The sequence below is a fragment of the Thermobia domestica genome, chromosome 16 (genome assembly GCF_964235325.1).
Source record: "Thermobia domestica chromosome 16, izTheDome1.hap1.1, whole genome shotgun sequence".
Classification (NCBI taxonomy): Eukaryota; Metazoa; Arthropoda; class Insecta; order Zygentoma; family Lepismatidae; genus Thermobia; species Thermobia domestica.
Window position 1 is genome coordinate 84692905 of NC_137469.1, and position 21851 is coordinate 84714755.

General features: G+C 35.3%; 1 protein-coding gene across 4 annotated transcripts in view; it reads left to right on the top strand.

The window, feature by feature from the left end:
- Positions 1-19131: 19131 nt before the first annotated feature.
- LOC145673217 (nitric oxide-associated protein 1) overlaps positions 19132-21851 on the top strand; it is a 31813-nt gene continuing 29093 nt past the window's right edge. Inside the window, exon 1 of one of the 4 annotated variants that reach the window (XM_081742704.1) lies at positions 19132-19154. The gene's annotated coding sequence lies outside the window, so the exon portion shown is untranslated. Of the gene's footprint in view, positions 19155-19215; positions 19502-21851 lie in introns of those variants that run through there. The other 3 variants (XM_081742703.1, XM_081742702.1, XM_081742701.1) reach the window with 3 other exon arrangements.

Consider the following 21851-nt stretch of genomic DNA (forward strand, 5'->3'; position numbering starts at 1 on the left):
ACGTGAGTTTGAAGGTATTTTGTGGGACATTGCCCCCGTAGCTCAGAAAGCGTACGCACGAACAGTGAAAAATGAATGTGCTGAACGTTGTACTATTATGCCATGTGTTAGGTCTCAGTCACCTCCTATCGTTCTAAATCAAGCCAATATTGAATTTCTTGACAATGAATTTGAACAGGTTGAAGAAATATCTGAGAGTGAACTAAAGGTAGAAAAACAAATCATTCCTGTTGTCAGTCACGTTAACGCTGAATTAGGCCAAGCCAAAGAGTTTGTTTTTCCTCTGTCGAATAGCGTTTCAGAAAGAAAAGCAACAGACAGAAAAAGGACTAACAAGTTCAACCCACCTGCTTCTTTGCAAACCCTACTAACCATCAAGTCGGTCACGTTCAGCGTAGCTGCGTGCTCGAATCAGAAGCCAGCTGTTTCTGGTATTGTTTGTTTGTTTTGTAGAGGAACAAAAGACATTCACGTATGCAATGCGTGCTTCACTACAGAAAGGTTTACTACAGTGGTAATAAATTGCGTTGAGAATGAAGGCGAAAGCGGCCCATTCACGCAGCCTTGTAGTGTATATCTATTAGAGGAAAATTGCCTCTATGGCACCTTGCTAACCAGTAAATTAGAATGCGTTCCGTTTCACAAAACTTGTTTATTTTTTGCGTCTGTTAGGGTTGTAAAGATTTGTAAAGTGAAGAGTAGTTTTTTAAGCTGTGAGTTGAAAGTTATAAATATACAGATAGAACAAATGAATTATGTCATCTTTTGTATCGTTACTTGCACTCAAGTTATGTATTTAGAAGATAGTACAAACGGCTTTATGCAAGGTAGGCCTAATGGTAATGACCATAACTTAGTAACGTGGGGAATGAAATTGAAAACCTGTCAAGATAATTTCAGTAGGTTACGAAATGTTGTTTGTCAAAGGGCAAGAAAATATAGTTTACAAGTGCGTTATGGCAAAAAGCACCGGCAATATAAAAAGAAAGTACGTAAAGTCAGACGGAAACTAAAAAGAGTTAAACGTATGCTGTATTGTTTTTCAAAATTTTCCAAGTATGTTCGTAAATGTTTTTCAAGAAATAAATGTAATAGGTGTATCAATGCTCAGACAAGTAGTCGTAAATGTCAAATGATGTTGTCGCACCACGGTGATCAAAATTTTGAATCAAATCACACTAGTAACTTAGCGATCCATGGCGTAGTATATAGGTCAGGCGCTGACCACTCATCACCTGCAGACAAACATCACGAACCTTTTCAGGAAGAATGTGGTAACCGGGTGAATAAATCTTTTACGTCCAAGCGATTTGAAAGGAAACGTAATAGCAAAATTAAATGTCAATCGCCAATTGTTGTCAGTGATGTGCTATCAGCTGATTGTGACGTCATAATAAAGGCTAAGCATACAGGTAAACGGAAAAACCTAGTGAAAAGAAAAAAGCGATCTAGTGTTCATTTTGAATACCGTGAAATTGGTGCACATCGAATATTATTACAAATGAAAAGTAATTGCAATTCAAGCAGTGCTAAGTTAGTAAATTTCTTGTGCTATGCAGTAGTCATACATATTGAGAAACCATTCATGCTAGTTGTTTATTGGCAAATGAAACCTTTGAAAATTGTTTTTGTGTTGAAAAAGCCTCGAGTAGGTGTAGGATAAACGAAACTTCGTTAAGCTGGACTGCTTGTACTGTATGAAACCGACACTTGCAATGGTTTTGATATTTAAAAAAAAAAAAAAAATTCAAGCATACGTAATACGAAATTATTTGTAATAGTATATATATGTATATATATTTTTTGTTAATGCTTCATCACGAAATTTAATTTTTTGAATCATAGAAAATATAGTATTTCTTTTCGAAGTGCAAGAGTGAATTTGCGCAATGAAAATTTTCAGATATAGTGAAAGAAATAAATTTAAATTGTGAAGATATAGAAAATTTATATTGAATATTTCATCACGATGTTGCAATTTTACAAAATTAAAATGTTTTGAATCACAGATTTAGATATTCTGATGAAAAACCATTCGGTAACAAACCTGAATAAGCACTTTTAACTTAATGCATTAAAGATTTCAATTTTAAAAATAACAACCATGCGTCAATGAATAGTAATGTATACTTACGATGTGTTTTGTCAAGTTAATTTGTTTTAACTAATCAGTATGCCTCTGGGATTACTAATCAGCTGAGGATACTTGAATTTTGGTGTGGTAAGTTATTGTAGTAGTATTTTACACCTGTACCCACCTTCTTGGCGCGTCGTTCAGTTGAAAAGAATATGTAATGAGACATCCTATTATGAATGAGTATCAAGTAAGTTGTGTATGTGATAATTATTAGCAACTATTTGTATTAATCTTTTCGTTGAATACGAAAACATTTCAAGTTTTAACTTGAAAACATGGAAGCAAAGGTCCCTCCAATGTTATGGGTTATTCATATTATGTAATGCCCGGAGTAGGCAATTTTCTTATTAGTCCCTTCTATATTATTTTTGAATTTTACCCAAATATCCTATCTTTTCACTTTGCTTCGGGGATGGAAACAAATGACATTTTAATGTGGGTAGGTATCTTCGAAATTTCGGAGGGCAGACACTTTGAAAAGTGTAATGGTTTGACAAACCATCCACTGCTCAGTCCATTCTTGGTTAAATTTTAACCGGAATGTAATAATTGTAAATATCATGATATTGAGTGTTATCGTAGAATTAAGTCATAATTTTCATACCGTAACCAATATTTTGAAAATATTTACGTGTGCTCGTACTTGAATTTAATTTGTGTCCTATATATTTGGTTCATAGTAGTAATGATAATTGAAATAAGACTACTACTAATAAATATAAATGAAAACAGATATATAGTTATTGTGTTAGTTTTCAAGAATGTTAGAAGTTGTTTTCAATGAAAGTAAATATTGAAAATGAATGCTTTTGGTAATAGTAAGAAAGTTAATTCATGTCATATTTAAAAGTACAAGGCACTACATTAGTAAATATTTTAGGTTACAATGATTATTTAATACACTTGTAATATTTTGTGTTTAATGGTAAACAATGCCAGTAATTAGTTGTTCAATTATTAAATGTGATATTTTGAAAGAAAATAACAATAATTTTATTCATGTTTTGTTGTGTTGGAAACTGTGGCACTTACATATTTTAACGACAACAGATAATAATAAAATGAAAGACATTAATAAACTTTATTGAAATTATGGCCCAACCGTAATTCGAATTTCGTTTCGTATGGCCCACGTGTTCGTTACCGTATTTCCGAAAGGACTTTGAAAATTTTTCGTTATATCGTCACGAGAAGAGTTAAGTGATGTTAACCCTTTGAAGACCAATGGATGAAATTTGGTGACAATGGTGAAGTGATCAGTGTTGCAGGGTTCTATTTGTTTTTCTCTCTCCCTCAAAACAAATGTCCTGCCGAGCGCCAATGTAACCATACGGTTCAACTCAGTCAATTTCTAAGAAGAAAATTTTAACTTTTTAAATAAACCTCGCATAAAAGTGCTCGCAAGAATTTTTCTCTCAGCCAACAAACGAATGTGCATATATGTACATCTCGTCTGCAACGGAGATCGTAGAGTTCCCCTCTCCTTCCCAAATAAGGAGTCAAAATCCAGCACAATGGACAACGTCGTCTCAAAACATTCCTACCTATGGGCTGTCATAGCTATTTTTAGCTTCTGACTTCACCAAATTGCGTAGCAAACCGATTCTTTTGCTTAGCAACAAGACGAGACGGAGAGAAAGGTGCTTTAGTCTGACAACTGTGCTTGGTGCGATAGCAGCGTGTGTTTGCCATGGAGGCTGAGTTAGATGAATAAACATATATTACCGCATATACGATAATCTATTTTTAGTGCAATACTAATTACAATGTCATAAAACATCAGAAGAGTATCCGCAAAATGAATGTGTCGATAATATGAAGAGTTACACCAAAAGTCGTTCGACAATGGGAAACGGCTGAGGAGCAAAAGGACCTACCCGTCCGTCACAAGGAAGATGATGGGAAACCAACCCGCAACCTACAGGACATCACCCCTGAATATCCAATACAGTTCCCCTTCCAGTGTCAAAGTAAGTGAACAGTGCCAGTGAAGGTGTAAAATCAGTAATGTAACGAAACCTAACCGATAATTCGTGTCAACCGCGACATCCGCGTCTTCGTATTAAATGGGCCTAAAATATTGGTTATATAAAGTGAAGTGCTACCGCTTATGTAATTTTATTCATGAAGTTCAAGTGTTAATTAAAAGAAAAATCCAAAAGTTGAGTATCCTTTCAAAATAACAATCATGATCTAAATTTATATATGTTAATTTTAAGGAACAACTTAATTCATTTTTCTTTACAGCACGAGTGATTAGCGCCTATGCAACTTAATAATCCATACATTAATAAATTGCATTAGCGCTATAGAATACAATTGGAGTTAACTTTGTGCCGGTTTCCCGTAACGTTCTGACCGAACTCTGAACCTGTTGTCCAGCGGCTATATGGTCAGGTACAATGGTCGATCAATCCCACTAGTCAATGCTAAAGAAGATATTCGAGCGGTGGAGAATCGAACCCCAGACCATAGTAAAAGCGTAAGCCCACTTTGGGACCGTAGGACACGAACCACGTACAGTGATAAAGGGTTCATCCCGATCGGGAAGGAGACGTACCTGGATCAAACCCAGTACTGTTATATATGGAAAACAGATAGGGACAGACGAGAATCGAATCCAGGACTGTAATATATGGTTTTCTCTCACAGGAATACCAGGAATCGAACCCTGATACTGTCATACATTATGTAAACCTGTTTCAAATAATTGGTCAGGTCAATTGGACCTAGGGTTACCTTTCTCATTTTGCCCCCCTAAATTAAATAGAGCCAACTCTATATATCAGAAAGGAGTACTTTTCTTCAATATGCATGTAATTCAATGGTGTTTGTTTAGTTAATAGTATTTATGTGTAGTGTTTACAGTGGTGTGTAGTTCGTAGTTTTGTACGAGTGCCGTGATTTTACCGTATGGACAGTGTATAAATATGCAGTAGTTTAATACCATTTGTCTAACTCGAAGTATACTAAACCAGAGTAAATATTATAGATTTCTGATTAATGAGTACAAGTATATATTTCAGTACACGGTAAATTATGCCTCCACTACAGCGTCATTGCGTCCGGTTTCGCTAATCAATTGTTTGTTGACATTACAACATCGCATGACTTAGTGATCTAGATTGTTTGATTTTGGCCATTTATTCTCAAATTACATCCCGTGGACATGGTTTTCGGTTCAGATGAGTATACCTTCATATGAGACAGCATGAGATCTTACTGTACTGAAAATTTCAGCTTGCTAGGTCCAGTAGTAATTGAAATATCCACTGAAATAAAGAATACCTATTTTCTTAATAGAAGTCAAGCCCATATGCTGTTACTGTTTGTTTCAAAATGTAGTATTAAATTCTCTTTTTCCGTGGCTGTAGAAAAATTCCATTGTTGCTTTAGTTCTATCAACAAATCAGAAATAGATTAATCGTTGACAATTTAACTTTCAGTGAATACGCACGTATGATTTTTTTTAAACTGCGAAGTAAATACAATTTGGGTGCTTCGAAGCAAAGAGTGCGTGGTTCGATGGATGTTATCGTGTAGTAGTTTGAGCGTGATAGATTGTGATAATTATATATTTATTAGTGTGTAATATAAATATGTGTATGGCCTGCGTGTAAAATGTATGAAATAGGGTGTCTATAAAATATTTCTTCGCGCGAAAATTAGTAGATAATGAATGAATGTAATGATATATTAATAATATGATATAAAATAATATGAATGAGATGATATGACACCTATATTTAAATGGATAGGCCTAGTGTATGTTATATAGTGAAAATATGAATACGTTTACGAAAAAAAAATCTCTCGCGTTTTGACTTCTACACCAGTACATTCATCCAACCGAGTTTGCTACTTGGATAGTAAATTGTAGTTGGAAATTGTGTGTTACTTCGCATTTAAGTACCTCATAATAACAGCCCCGGATCTTAAGCCTTTCATCAGATAGGGTAGCATCATGTGGGGATTACTTCTAAAGGTTGACAGAAATGATAATTAAGAAAACTAACCGCTATATTCTGTGATCTTCGAAAAGTATAGGTTTGGTCATTTGTACCTTTAACATTCATTGTCTCCGAGATTTTTTTTTCGTTGCTTACCTTATGTATTTATTATGCAGTGCTCATATAACTCAGTTCGGACTATCCGATTAAATCAACTGCTACTAAATTAATATTTATGTCAATACCGTACCCGGGCATCGACCCCTACCCCCTTGAATATTTTCGTCTTCTTTTCTCAGTTTCCAAACTAGATAGTGATGGAAATTAATCGATGCCTCAGAATTTAGCGCATTCTGCGAAGGGGAGCTATCGGTGAAGTTTGGCAATAGAAATCACCGATCCAAAATTCAGTTTATTTAATTTTTTTTTATTTTGGCAAATTCTAATTAGGGATATCTTAGCTATTACTCTAATTTCCTTACTATTCTGGAATCTTCTAGTTTCTTAGAGGTCGGATGATTTTTTTTCCTTTTGAAATTCTAAATTAACGCCGTCTCTAACCTTCCGGAGGATTCTGGAATCTGCAAGGGTGTTGACCGGATACGGTGAGTGGTGGGATTTCCCTAAAGCCTTTGTCTTTCCGAAAATCCCATCGGGGACACAGACTTGTCTCATTTTTGCAGAGATCTTTTATCGGCTATTTATTTGGTAAGCCGAACCCTTTTTGGCATAAAAGAGAATATTTGGTCCTAGTATGTTGTATACGTAAATTCGACCACTTATCTTTCGTAGTTGTAGTGTTCTGTCTTCTCTCTCTTTACCTATTCTTCTACTTCTCCTCTAGAGTTTTTTTTAATTTTGCAACCTCCCCCCCCCGGTTTCTGAAACTCATGAAAACATACAATATTCATATCACTTATTTCGATCGTATGTACTAACTGAGACATCGAGGGATGCAATTCGTGGAGGTATTGCAGCACAACTCAGGACCATTTTCGCGATATTCAATCCATCACGGGAGAAACTGACGAGAAGGTACACTATGCTTTCAGATTCCTAGAAACTTATTTGTTATTCATTGATCGTACAAATTATATCCATGGATTACTGATTTCTGGTTTTTCTTTCTATTGATTGGTCATATAGTGTGTATGTATTAGTAGTTTGGGCCCACTAGTTTCGAATAACCTTGATTTTTTTTTCTTTCTCTGTATATGCATCTATATATATGTACTTACATAGTTTGAAAAGTTACGTGCCTGCTCTATTTGTTGTATTTCCACATCTTATGTCAACTTATTAAATAACACCAATTATTTCTTTATACGCGGATCTTTAGTAAATTGAGAATGATTATTGATTATCGGGTTTACATATAAAGTACAATGTTGCAACCTTATGAGGGAAAAAAGTGAATTTTGATAGTCAGGGTTTTTGTTTATTTTGAGCCAAGCAAGCGTGAATACTTGTCGAATATAAACGTTATGTAGAATTTAAATGTCGACGAAATATTAAGATGGATATTAAAGTGAAATTTATTATATTGAGTAATATGAATATATATATATATATGCGAGTATGTATGTAAAGGGCTCGGTATTTACCCTGGTTGTGTTAGGTTGCCATAGACTTTTGACACCCGATATTGACCAACTATTTGTGATATACAGTATTACCGCGTAAATTGTAATAAATGACATTTTGTTGAGTTGTTATTGATGTTTGTGACTATTAAAGTTGAATATCATGTTAAATACTGCATGTAAATAAAACAAGTAGCAGGTCGTAAGAAAAGTAAAAATAACCCTAATCCTTATCCAAATTTATTTTGCGAGGTCATAGTGAAATTAGTAAGCTACGAAACAGTGCGCCCCTCCAACGAATCTTTTATCAGAAAACTATGAAACAAATCCTTCCCCTACGATCGGAAACCTAATTATTCAGTGACTAGAATCTTTTGACTACACGATCTATACTAAAAAAAAAAAAAAAAAAAAAAAAATAGTGATCTTAAATTCAATGAACTGAAATTTGGTCAATAATTTAGTAGTGTGAATACAGGAATATGGAAATATGTTCCCAATGTTTGGGACTGGACTCAATATTTTAAATCTTGATAAACTTTGAAATTTTATATCAAGTGCTTCAAGTGACGAAATGAGAAATTTATATATATATATAATATGAAGCAACTATTTGTCTGGAATTAAAACCAAAACGACTAAATACTCTCATGGACACAAATCATAGTGAATAAAGAGAGTTGAAAAAGGAGTTATTATCGACGTGAGAACAAAGACTCATAAAATTGTCGAAATGTCTCCTTTTGGGACAAAAACTCAATAAAATACTACTAAAGTGTTTTTTTTAAAGAATGATTAACCAATTATAATTTTTTCTTTCTTTTTTCCCGCAATGATATGTATTCATTGCGCTGAATCTTAAATATATTGACCTTTGAATTTTTTCCTTTTATTTTTGTCTTTCGTCTTTTGTCGTTTTTTTTTTATGTAATCCAACTCTTAATATATCTAGAAAGAGAAATGTGTTATTTGATCTTGTTGAAAGTAGCTTATTTCTGTGCATGCTTATGAAACATTCTTTTCATGTATTAAATTTTTCCTGTTATGTCAAACTAAGTTTTCTTTTATTGAAATGTAATAAATGTCTATAGAAATGTAGTTAGGTTAGTTTAATTCAACTAAATACAACCTGAATTATACGTTGTCCTGTATGAATGTGTGTGTGAGTAAAATGTAGGTTTAGTATTAAGTGTACCAATTATTGTGACATATATGTGTGACTTATTATAATTAATGGTAGTTGGCAATTAAAGTCATTGAATGTCAATACTTAATTTAAGTTGGCTCTATAAAGTAAGTAAAAAGGACCGAAGCAGCCTGAACGAATGATCATCATGGGAGAACTGTGAATGTCAAAATCTTCGACAAATAGATATGTTTAATTTTTTTTTTTCTTTCCTGTGGTCGATTCTAGCATGCCATCAACTTCGTCGTTTATTTTTTAAATATTGGATATTAGTCTAGAACTTCTGGAAATATTGAATAAACGGTTAAATTAAACTTTCTCATCTATCTCAGAGCTAGATTGGGATAATTCGGTAGTTGGGGTTAAATGGATCTAGGTCTGGGATGTATGCGTTAGCATGTGTCTACCTTTGATCACCTTAATACCAAACATTCACCCAATAGCTATTGGAAATGATCCCAATTCGATAATTATTCACTTTCCCTTTACCATATTTCTCAAAATATTCAGTAATAGTTTCCTCTTTATCACCTTCTTACTTTACCTCTTTCCTCTTCTATCTTCCTTTTCCTTTCTTCATCTTCTTCTTCTTCTATTTTTAATAAAACTGAAAAGGGGGTCGTGACTGGGAATTCTATATGTAATAAACACGGTCATGTATTTATTTGATTTTATTTTCTTTAGAAGTCCGATAAAAGGTTTTCTCATTTCGATCGAACCTAGTATGTTCGAAATTAAGAAATGGATATTATATTCCAATATAATTAGACATAAGCTGATAGCTTCATGAATATCCCCACCAGGGGTGAAGGGTTCCCACTCACGACTTATTCCATGCATCGCATTTGTTACAGAATTTCTTTCTTTTTTTCTTTCTTGCCCTTTATCAGTTTTAGATTGGAAAATGTGACAGGATTCGTTGTTATGGAAACGGTGGTTTCTATGGCAACGGCCCCAATTTCAGTTTTACTGTTTCCTGATTTTCGGGACTCTCACCTGTCACCCACGCACTGTTATAGTTATGAGTTGATTGGACAATGATTCTCTCTATATTTGATTTTCAGGACTCTCACCTTCCACCCACCCTGGGCTGTATCTAAAAAAGCCATAGTTAGCTAAGGGAATCTCCAGTGGTGTTTCTGGTCGTGTGACGCACGATCCGTGTTGATCTTTGTTCTGTAGGCCGCCCCTAATCATAAGTCGGGCGTACCGTTCTAAGTTGATTCGCGCGCTTGTGTTGTTGGAAGCCGGACCCTTGGACAGTCCGTGCTCTTGGAAAGTGCTTTATTCTTAAGAGTGTACCAAGTGGGCTCCCCTTGTTCGGGTAGAGCATTAAAAGTTGGAATATTATCCGAGATTCAGCAGTGAAATAATTAACATAACATTATAGGAAGTGTGCTAGTTGATATTTGTTGGCATCTCAATACTCATTTGCATTCTCAGTTTCGAGTGATAAAATTCGACTCAAAACCTCCACAAGCTGAATCCAGGTTGTCGAACGGGGAGGTGTACTTGCGACAGTTCGGACGACCGTCAATCACTGCTAACGGAGTACTACAGTGGACCCTTGGGATCGTTCAACGTGGGACATTTTAGATTATCATGATCGCCACGACCCTGAAGGAGTTGACCGGTCGAAGATCATTGTGAGTAATTACTCGCGTCACTGTAAACAGCAATATAGTTTGTCAAAATCCTCATATAGGACTTATAATAACAATCATTGATGTGAAGGTAATATATAAGCCAAGGATCTTATACAATAGAGGATCTGCCCTTACAACAGTCTTGAAGCCACACATCAGTTTCGCCCTCCCTACTCTGCCCACTCCGCCCAATAGGATCGCAATGTTTTGAGCCAACAATCATGGCTGAAACGAAAGTAGCCAATCGGACTATGGTAGAAACGAGAGTAGCCAATCAGGTGTGCCGATGCTCGGTTGCTTTTTGGCTTCACTGATTTAATAGGATGAAGATACATATGGGCAGATCCTCCATTTATAACATATTTGATATAAGCAAAGCAAACATAAATTAAACATAACTTTCTTACAAGGCTGTCTGTATTCTTTATTATAAATTAACGAGAAATGTAACAGTTTCGGAAGTATATCACTTCCTTCTTCAGACTACTATTTCAACTGAAATCATATATAACATAACATAATTTTCTGGAGGGTTTGGCACTAACTGTAGATATCAAGCAAAACTATTCAATAGCTGCGTTCCTTTACCTACTAAATAAAGAAGAGCGACAATCCGCTCTGGAATATTTCGTCTTACGATAGCGAAAAGAGGGACTCCTTTAGATTGGAATTTTCATCGAAGAAAATGTAAGAAACTTCAGCTCAGAAAATAGATATGACATCTGGTCTCTTTACGATATGACTGTGATGTTTTCAGATGAATTTTAAATCATAGCCCATTGGAAATTTTCATTCATTTGAGGTAACTGTTAACCTTTTGCAATGAAGGCAACCCAATAAAATATTGAAAATCCACAAAGAAGCAAACAGAAGTATTTATTGGTAAGTAGTAACAAAAATAGTAACGTTCCTATGAATGAAAATAAGATCTTAGTTTCATCATAAAACTAAGGAAACGAAATCCTGACCACCCAGCCAGCAATCTAGTGCAGTCTTCCCTTCAATGGGAGGGCAACTGGAAGATAAATTCTTCGCTAATGGCCGAATCCCTTCAGGTAATAAAAAACAAATTCAAATGTATTTATTGTATGTCCCGTCTTTGTGAGATCTTTTGGTATATTGTTATTGAGAAAATTAATCGGGTTTTCTGCTGTTCTTATTATTTTAAATAAACGCTATTAACTTCACAAAAGGACTTCGTTTTTCGATAACCTACTGGGTAAAAAGACCCTTCATAATCCTTATTCAAATTGGATTTCGGTGGAAATGCTTGAAACTCTGATATGTTGTAGATATTGTGATCCTGAGAGAAAGTCTCAAGGGGCACAACTATCCATCACTGACCGTTTGACCACAACAGAGCCACTTTTTTGGAAACAGCAGAAGGTAATGGTATTCTGGATTTCGGTAGAATTAGGTCTTCTTTGTATTTCGTTGCTGTCTCGTCTGAGAAAGGAGCCATTGCTGGACAGGATGTTTACATATGATAAGAAGTGGCTCCTATATGAAGCTCCAAAGCGCCATCATCATTGATCATCATTGGTGAGCATCCCACGAACCGGCTCCAAACCAGCCGGAACCAGCACTGTTGCAACCGTGATATGTTATAGATATTGTAATGCCGAGAAAAGATGTTAATGGATAAAACCACCAATCACTGACCGCAGGGGCGGCAATTAGGATGGGGGCAAGAGGGGGAAGTTGCCCCCACGTTTTTGAAGTGACGACCTAATTTATATAGTTTCATTTGGAAATGTAAACAGGGAGTCCATACAATTTGGAGAAAAGATCTCTGACTTTTCCCTGACTTTCCATGACGAAAGTTGTAGATTTCCCTGACCTCTGAATAACTTAAAAATATAGAAGAAAAAAGAAACCCTAGCCTCCGCACCCCCATACTTGGCCTTGTTCTCTTCCGCTTCTGTTTCTTTCTTTTTTTAATTTTCTTTCCAAAGGAATGTAAATTTACAAACATGTGCATTAGGCCAACATTGAGTAGGCCTACATATTACACAAAATGTAAAGTTACAAACGAAAGTGTGCAGTATCAGAGTACTTAAGATATGAAAAATATACACATTATATGCTGACACATTATAATACCAATTACACAGCATTATAATATTACTTATAGTAATAAACAGTTCATACATGATTTTACTGATTATTAAAACAAACAAACACACACACACACACACATATATATATATTACTTTTGCTGGTGCAGTTGTTAAATGCAACTCATTTAGAAATTTGTTTTCATTCTTTCTCGCATAGTTTTCTTCTCATTGATCTGAATATCCTTCTTGTTGTATCCGCAGTTTAATTTTCTTTTCTTCTTCCTCCAGCCCTTTAGTTGTTGCTGAATCTTCCGTTTCTCACTCCTCTTCTCGTCTTCAGCATTTATTTCTCTTTTCTTTTCCAAATACACCAGATATTGTCTCATTGAACTTCTCACTGAATTTATCATACCTCTTGTAACTATTAATCCTGATGATCCACCTATTCTCATCACAGAATCATATATGATCCGTGGAGCCACCAGAGATTCTTCTTCTAAGTTCTCAACAATGAAAATTTTCTTTATTGTGAGACCACTTTCAAAAAATGCTTTTCCGTGAAAGAAGATAAAACACAATTTCATAACTGACCATAAGCCAACGAAGTTCTTCCCATTTCCTAAGACTAAGTAAAAAACTCATCAAGTCCAATACCATCTCTGTCATTGACTATGAATTCATTCGAGTGTTCCTTAAATTCTTCAGACGGAGCTTTCACTGTGAACTGGAGATACTATTTCTTCGCGTTCTCAGCCACTTGTCCAGATATCCTCTTGGCACCATGCAATTCTTCTAGAACAGCGTCTACCCTTTTGAGCAAATATGCAAGGATGCAGTTAGATGCGTTTCTCGCAGAAAATTAGTTTCAACAACTATATCAGAGAACACTGACTCCCTCAATATCATCATTGAGAACACCACATTTTGCACCCAGTAACAGTAAAGAAATCAACTCTATTTCATTAATTCAGTAATTGAACAATGGACCTAAATCGTTTTTTTTTTTCTGGCTTTCCCTGACCGATCTGCCATTTCCCTGACTTCACCTGATACATTTTTACTTCCCTGACCTTTCCCTGGCTTTCACTTATTTTCCAGAATATGGACACCCTGGTAAAGGTTTTGTATGTATTACTGTTTCATAGAAAAAATGGTGCCATATGATATTTACCGTTGCTTGAGCACGTATTGGTTATTTGTCTTCCCTGGAGTTAAGAAAGCTACAGGAATTGCGTTTTAATTGCAGTTCAAGCAATTAATATTGAAATTGCACATTTCTTTAAATGCCATAGCATATGCTTGCAGTACTTACTGTATTTCATTTTCTAAGAGAAAAAAACATTTATTTAATGGCATGTGTGAAATTAAAAATATAAGTTGTTCATTAATTCCCAGTTTAATATAACTTCTGCAAACCAAGCGTCATTATTCATTACTATGATTAATATTGTCCCTTCTATTTATTTGTTTTGCAAATTTATTAAATAATCTGATCACACAATTTTCCAGACAGAATTTTAAAATGTTCATGGGCAAGAACTCAAATCTCTTCTTACACTTTCGTTGTTCAAGAGTATAAATGACTAGTACCTACCTGTATCGCTCTTATGAATTTACTTAATAAAATAGACATACGATATACGGTATTTTAAGTGAAAAAGATAGTGTCCTATTAGTTATAAAACCTTTTATCAAACAATGTTAGAAACAACCAGGAAATCTAGCATTGATATACAATTGTTCAGATCATGTCTTGCCCCCCCCCCTTACTTTTAACATTCAAACGCCGCCACTGACTGACCGTTTCGCCACTATAAAGCCACATTTTTGAAAATAGAAATAATGATATACTGGATTTAGTTGAAAATGACTGAAACCGTGATACTTTGTAGATATTGTGATCTGAGATAAGTCTTAATGAGCGCAATCAGCAATCACGAACCGTTTGGTCAGTACAGGGCTACTTTTTTGAAAACAGGAAAAGATAATGGTATTCTAAATTTCGGTGGAAATGACTGAAAGTGTATTGTGATCCTGCGAAATAGTCTTAATTGCCACAACCACCAATTCTGGATTTAGTTGAAAATGACTGAAACCGTGATACTTTGTAGATATTGTGATCTGAGATAAGTCTTAATGAGCGCAATCAGCAATCACGAACCGTTTGGCCACTACAAAGCTACTGTTTTGAAAACAGCATAAAATAATATTTTGGATTACGGAGAAGTCGTGAACTTGAGAAAAAGGATTAATTTGTGGGTACCGAGCAACATTAGGTCAATTGGTAGACCATTTGTTCGCATTGTAGAGGTTTACCTCGGGCTGGTCATACTGTCTATTATTTTCCAGGACTTTCCTTTGTCTCGCAAGATGAACATCGGTATGTTATCTATGCTTAAATTGTGTTGGCTGCTACTTTCCCCATGAATTTTCCGGATTGTTGGATAAGATGAGAAGATGTAAATCTTTTCAGTTTCATATAATTCCAACAAAATCCCAGAATATTTTTACTTTCTGCTGTTTTCAAAACGTGACCTTGTAGTGGTCAAACGGTCATAGATGGGTGGTTTGCGCATTAGGACTTTTCTCAGGATCACAATATCTGCAACATATAAAGTCTCAATCTTTTTCAGCATAATCCAGAATATCGTTATCTTCAGCTCTTCAAAAATATGGCCTTATAGTGGCCAAATGGTCAGTAATGAGTGGTTGTACCGATTGAGACCTTTTCCCAGATCACAGTATCTACAATATATCACTATTTCAAGCAATTCCATCGAAATCAAGAATACCGTTATATCTTGCTGTTTTCAAAAAGTGGCCCTGAAGTGGCCAAACAGTCAATGATGGGTGGTTGTGTCCATCGAGACTATTTCTCAGGATCACAATTTTACAACTTGTCCCGTTTCAGTCATTTTTACCGAAATCCAGAATATCATTTTCTTTGACTGTTTTCAAGAAAGTGGTCCCCATTAGAGGCCAAATAGTTACTGATTGGTGGTTGTGTCCATTAAGATTTCTTTCCAGTATCACAATATGTATAATGTGTCCAACGGTATAATGTGTAACGGTTTCAAGCAATTCCACCGAAATCCAGAATACCGTTACCCTGGTAACAATGTTTGTTGGCTCACCGTTGGTATTTGAGTGGAATTTCGTCAAAAAGGTGGCTTATGGTCGGTGCGAACCTATAGCGGAAAAACTTACGTTGGCCTACCAACTATTATCCAACCTTCACGCAATGTTACTGGAATTGACTTTTTTTTTCAACCAAGAAATATGTTAATTTAGCGTTGGCTAAATATCAGGGAACCGCTCTACGGAAAACACTTTTCGCACCACTCGGCCACTTTGTTTTATCGTTGGCTAACTCCTTCATACATGATGCTGGTAGAGTGATGTTATAGTAAGCTTTTTTAAAAAAGGAAGATTTACAATGCACAACATCTGTCAAATATCCAACACTTGTAAAGTGTGTGATTGTAACCGATTTGCCCTCTCCGTTAGTCTAGTGGCTAGCACGTGCGCCTTTGGTGTAATCCGATTCCTGGTGGGAGACCCTTTGGAATTTTAACTATCTCGATATTTTTGTGTTCGTGTCATGCCAGGGGGGTAGCCCCCTAAACTTCTCATGGTCCCTCCAGACCTCAATACAAAATGCTATTATTAATACAAAAATCACAATTTAGATATTTGTAGGAGAAGTTTAAATGACTTGGCCCCCTATCTTATTCATGCCCCCCCGAAACTTCTGTGTCTGGTTCGTGTCCTTGTCGTTCTAAGTGAGTAAAAGAAGTAACATAAAGTAAAATCTTAGTAATAAACATTAAAAAAAAGTTGGAAGCATGGCTGTTCGCCACCCTAGTAGCAAAATCGGTTGGCAAAACATTGGAGAAATGGTGGCGATGTGATATACAAGTGTGTTACAAGAACAGTGTAATTTAGTGCACGAGCAGGTTCTTCCGAAATATGAAATGTAAGTAGCCTTACTACGGTGTTGTAATTACTGTATGCACTGTATCGATAAAAGAGTATACCGTATAATTAGTATATTTAAGCCGAAATGGCATCATCTCGGTCATTTTCGAAAATTCGAACAATTTCAAAATCCTAACTACCTCTGGTCTTAATTAATTCGGATTTTCGATTTCCTACTGTATGTATATTAATTCAAATGTAACGAAATGATTTTTACAAAATCGATAGAGAATTTTAAAATTAAAGAAGTGTCTTTAGTAACTTTGTGAACATAAATTATTTTCCATTTCTTCAGGAGCTTGAATATTTTCTATGAAGTAAAATATAAAGTTAAATGATTTTGTATATGATACTGATCATATAATTATGCAATGGCAAATTCGTTGTTGTTTTTCCTGTAATATTTGTACCTCACATTCAGTGGCATACGCAGAATTTCATCAACAGAGGATGTGCGAGCATTTAATCTCATAGTTTTCAGCACAAGTATTATTTAGAATGTATGGTATATCTTCCCCAAAATACGTCTGTTTGATTTCAGAGAGTGATCGTTCTTTACCATTATTTTGTATACATTGTTTGTTATGCAACAAGGCTTAACAAGGAACAGTGCCTGGTGCTTAATTATTATTATTATTATTATTATTATTATTATTATTATTATTATTTTTTTTTTTTTTTTTAAAGAAAAATTCAATTTCTCCTTACAAGAGACAAATCAGTGTAACCATCTACATACTCTTCTATTTCGTGAATGGTTGCTTGGGTTCTTACCTGTTTTCGAAGGTGGATAAATTTGTTTTGCAGCTCAAATGTTGTTGGGTATTTTCGATTATCTAACCTCAGCCTTGGGGTTGCCATATTTCTCATGGTCTTACTTTCCTTCATGTGGGCTACTAAAAGAGGCATTGCATTGAGTGGGTTTTCCGACGCTGAGACACTTTCATCTCCCCTATAGGAACCCATAGTTTCTCGCAGTCCAAATCCCATTCGAGGCTACGCAACACTAAATCATCTGTCTCCACGCTATATCTCAAATCTATATATCTACATCATGTGGATGTTTTAGATGTAGAAGTCTCCTTGCATAATTTAATGTGGCACAACTCTCATTAAGGAAGTTGGAATATAAAATAAGTGATCGATTCAACTCTGTTACAATTAATCCCACTATTTATTCAAATCTTCAAAGGCTAAAGAAGTGTAATTTTGCAAGAAAGAAAGCACACATACTCGGAACCAACTTCTTCAAAATTAAACTAGGAAAGATCTTAAGAAAGTTATTCATGTAATTGACTACAGAACATCGGAAAAGGTCCAAGAACTGAGTTAATCTGCACTAATATCAATGCATCAGTCAGAATTATTCAGAAAGTCCGTTCTAACTGCTGACCTACGGAAATAGAAGAATGTATTGGAGTAGAGGAGATTTATACAAACATGAGATAAATTAGTGGAATACTATCCAATACGAAATTTTACTATATATATATATATATATATATATATATATATATATATATATATATATATATATATATATATATATATATATATATCAGAAATATTTATGTAAGGTATTCCATAACTAATGTCAGCAATTCATACTTACTGTGGAAATATGAAATGTTGTAGTTACCACATTTAACATTACCAGGGGTGAGTTGTGAAGTGCAGTTTGGACTCTAGGTTGTTTTTTTTTATTTTTATATGAAACTTATCCTATTTGTTTGTCTATATATAAATTTTAATTTCTCTTTATTATATAATCATGGAACAAGCGTAAGGTATTATTTTAATTTTATATTAGAGTTAAATATAAAATATTATTCTTGGGAATTATTCCGAATAACACAAAGTTGGAATTTGAACGTGTTTCTCTACGAAATGAGTGGTTAACTCTATTTTCTAAATATCTGTATAGAGTCGTTCATGCGAATTCGGCGGAAGGTGCAGCAGGGTTTGGTGCAGACGAAAATCATGTCCTTATCACACATTGGAAAATCTCATATTGTTGTGAAATACGTATTGATGTCAGGTAAATTATATTACACGGGCATAATATTTTATAGCTAGTATATTATTCTATTTTTCATTTTAATGCAATTTCGTATGTGTTCACTTAGTATTTGAATACTTTGGCCCTACGAAAATCACTGGAGGTCCCAAAGCCAGGGATTGATTTTTGAGGAAATGATGCGCAAAACTGTTTTCAGTACCATTGCCGATGTGATTTCTCTCTTGTAAACTACTGAGCCGCCACTATCGAAAACGGAGAGGTTTTGAAGCACCGTCGATGAACGCGGTATAAAAATGAAATAAAGAATTTTCATAAATTCATAAGTAAAATGTTAATTTAAAATTCTGACTATTTGGTTATTTAAAGGGTTAAAATTCCATATCATAATTATATTAACAAATTTCTGGAATTTCCTAAATTAGAGTATGAGAAAACTATTCGGAGAAAGTTTGCCGCCCCTGGCCGTGGGTAATTAAGGCCCTGCAAAGGGATATTCCCTTCCAGACTTCGTAAAATTCTGCTTTCAACAACGCAACGCAAAGAATACAAAATGTTGATTATAAACTTTTTCATTGTTTGAAACAACCAAATATGGTATATGCTCGTTAGGTTGTGCATTTGTTAAATATTAATAAGTCTTTTTTGTTTTGTAAACAAATTCCCATTTTTATGCTAAAATGTTCAATGCAATTATTTTCCATTACCATCTATTATGAACTCTTTGTTTTAGTGTACGAACCTTGGTTTTAGTATTGCTCAATGGTTGTAGATAGGCTGGAGTAAATGGAGTGAGGGTTAGTAAAGTCCGAAGAGCAAGTTAAATCTTTTTTATAACTGTTGTATTTGTGCAAATGGAAATATTGAGATCCAATTAGAATATTTGATGATGAAGAGGGTTAGATGTAACTTACTGAATTCGCGGTTAGAATGCATTTTTAACGGTAAGTAGTATCTTGCTTGACAATGCAAGTAATAGTTTCATAGTGCAAAGGGAAATTCGTAACGAGAACAACAAATATGCTTTTTGCACCTTGTTTAGTTGTTCATTGAAGGGGATGGGGGGTCCTTTCGTTCGTGTGCAAATTTGAGTATGTCATAAGTAAATCAGGGATTGAGTATAGCCCGCTCCCCCACCGGTGATTTTTAACGAATCATAGCGGTTCTAACGATTCATATTAGTTCATAATGAATCGGAATCGCATGTTGTAAAGATTTAAGATTTAAATCTTGTGGTAAGGAAGCTTTAGTATCTATAAGTAGTAGTAGTAGTAGTAGCAATAGTAGTAGTGGTAGTTAGTAGCAATAGTAGTAGTATTACTAGTAGTAGTAGTAGTAGGAACGGGTTAGAAGCCCCGCAGGGGTTGGTTGGGTTCTGTTCTCGATATGAGTAGTAGTAGTAGTAGTGACTTTTCCAGTTCCGGTGACAAAGAACTGGGGGGAGCGGGCTATACACAAGCCTAAATCAGTATTAATTTTGTCTTTAGGTTGGCGAGTATAACACTCTCACGCAAACGGTTTTACGAATTACAAACTTTACCAATATTGGTATCTCCAAAGAAATTTGAGACATCAGCTTATTGTAAACGGAAAATGAAATGAAATCTTTGTTTTACGTCCAACGATTATGTCGGAGAGGCTAAAGAAGAAGGCGAAGATGAGAAATTAATGAAATCGTTGAATGAAGAAAGTGGGAGGAAACGGGAGAATTCCGAGAAAACCCACGAACACGGTGTTTGTCCACCACAAAGTCCACACGGCGGCATTATGATTGGCATTCATTCCGTTAATCCCCACCAGCTTTTAATGAACAGAAGTAGCTAAACGAAAATTAGAAATCGCGTAGAAAATCAGATACCGGTATTTCCTTCCGCCCAGTCTACACACTTCCAGCGCCAGTCTAAGTGTCAGATGATGTGTACAAGACAATGTTGGTGCCCCTCGGGAATTTGGAATACTGGGAGCAAAACCAGGGAATTTGAAAACCGTATTTCTCTCACTTTTCTTGCTTTAAATGATTCCCATAAGACGTTCTGGAAATTATTAACATGGCGCATACTCAAATAATTGTGTAGGCCTACATATTGGTAATATGCATGCAAAATGATGTGCCCTGGATATGTTTACATGTCATATTATTTAGGACCTAGATTTGTGGACTTCCGGCATCTTTGGCCATATCCCACTATATGCAACTATTTGGGTACGAAATTCACTCCTAGAGTCTTAGAAATTGTTTCTTAGGGGAGGAGTTGCATTCATGGGTGCAGATTTACTTTACGAAGACTTCCCGTTACTTTTATAAATACGCGTTCGAGTGTATATAGACACGACGGCATTTCTGCTTTACCACCAGGTTAAACAAAAATAGAAAAACGGAGTTAACTTTACAGTTCTCGCTCCAGCTGGTATATTCACTCAGAAACGAGAAATTTCACTCTGTTAATTTTATGAAAATGGGTCAAAACTTCCCTAATCTTAAGCTAACACGTTCCTATCCCTATATTACTCTACTGTACTATACTCTTTTAAAGCGGTCCCACTTATCAATGTGAGCTGTAGCGTGTATTGCAAACTTTGCTCCAAAAAGTACCAAAATGTACTAAATTAGGTTATTCTAGCTGCTGTATCGCTGGACCACACGAAAATCGAAAAAAAAAAAAAAAAGTATTGAATTAGGTTAGTTTAGGTTGAGTTAGAATCACTTACCTTCGAAACAGAGGCATGTAAACTTTTCAAATTACGAGTAGAAACTCGTGTACAACTCCTTCGGTGGGTTTCCTTTTCCTTAACGAATATTCCGATAAATAACTCTCGAAATGCTCTTCGTTCTTCCCCAACGCTCGCATACTATTCTTGATCTATCGCCTTCTGCTTTCCACTTCTTGTGTGTGGACAGACAGCTGTTTCTCCACGTTAAATTTCGTGATTTAGTCACGTGACTTTGAAGCGTTTCGGTACAGTTAGTACAAAAATCCTCATGTTATTGCCTCTTTCAACACCTCCGAATATTCACTGCCCTTCCACACGCCTGCCTCTATTGTTTTTCGGTTTCCCTACTTTGCTATCATTGATCTGAGCTTGTTTACCAGGCCGGACAACTTTCGTACTTTCCTAAAACCCCAGTCCAATCAAAATTCCCTACAGTAGTTACTCCAGTCGATTGGAGTGTGTGAGTTAGACTTCAATTCTTGCTCATTGAATTTATGTATATCACGCTTCAACGAACAGGAATGCACAAGTAGTGAAACTTTATCTAAAGTCAATCTACTTCTTTCGGAAACAGTACCTTTC